This window comes from Setaria italica, chromosome VI (genome assembly GCF_000263155.2).
Source record: "Setaria italica strain Yugu1 chromosome VI, Setaria_italica_v2.0, whole genome shotgun sequence".
Taxonomy (NCBI): domain Eukaryota; kingdom Viridiplantae; phylum Streptophyta; class Magnoliopsida; order Poales; family Poaceae; genus Setaria; species Setaria italica.
The window spans coordinates 30,298,752-30,299,419 of NC_028455.1; positions in this window are offsets into that span (position 1 = coordinate 30,298,752).

Genomic DNA, 668 nt, shown 5'->3' on the forward strand with positions numbered 1-668 from the left:
ATGTATAATCTAATGGGGATGTTCAACGTCCAATTGCAATGGCCCTTGATAGAAGCTCAGTTATACATAGCCAATTTTTCTTGGACATCACATCTAGTTAGTCAAGCCTATGTGTTGTTCAATGTAGGCTAAAACCTTAAAAGGTTCCATTTTATTCTCAGTCCCACCATACAAAAACAAAACACATTTGACCCATATGCATGCATTGCACAAATTATGTGTGAAATATATTAGCGCTGTGGTTGGCCTCTGAGATCGCCTGTTTAACAAGTAGAACCAGAGGCTTGGGCTTCTTGTTTTGGAAGTTTGGCATGTTAAGGTCGGCGGTAAGGGCAAGAAGGTAAAATTACCCGAAAGAGGATTTTGAGGTCATCGTGGAGCCTGTGGGGGCACCGCACAACAGAATTGGAGATGTTATTCTTTATTTTAGTACATCATCAATATTCAAAAGGGGGACACATCCTCGGGTGGGATTAGGACCTATCTTCACCTATTAGACAGTGTAGGAACACGTAGGACCTATCTTCACCTATTACTCGCTGTTATGTTAGAGGATGGATGACCGTGAGTGGATGTACACGGGCCGCTCTAGTCAGGATTCATTGACCAATGAATGGATTGAAAAGACCGATGCATTCTTGGATCGGGCGTTGCCAGGGTCAAAGGGG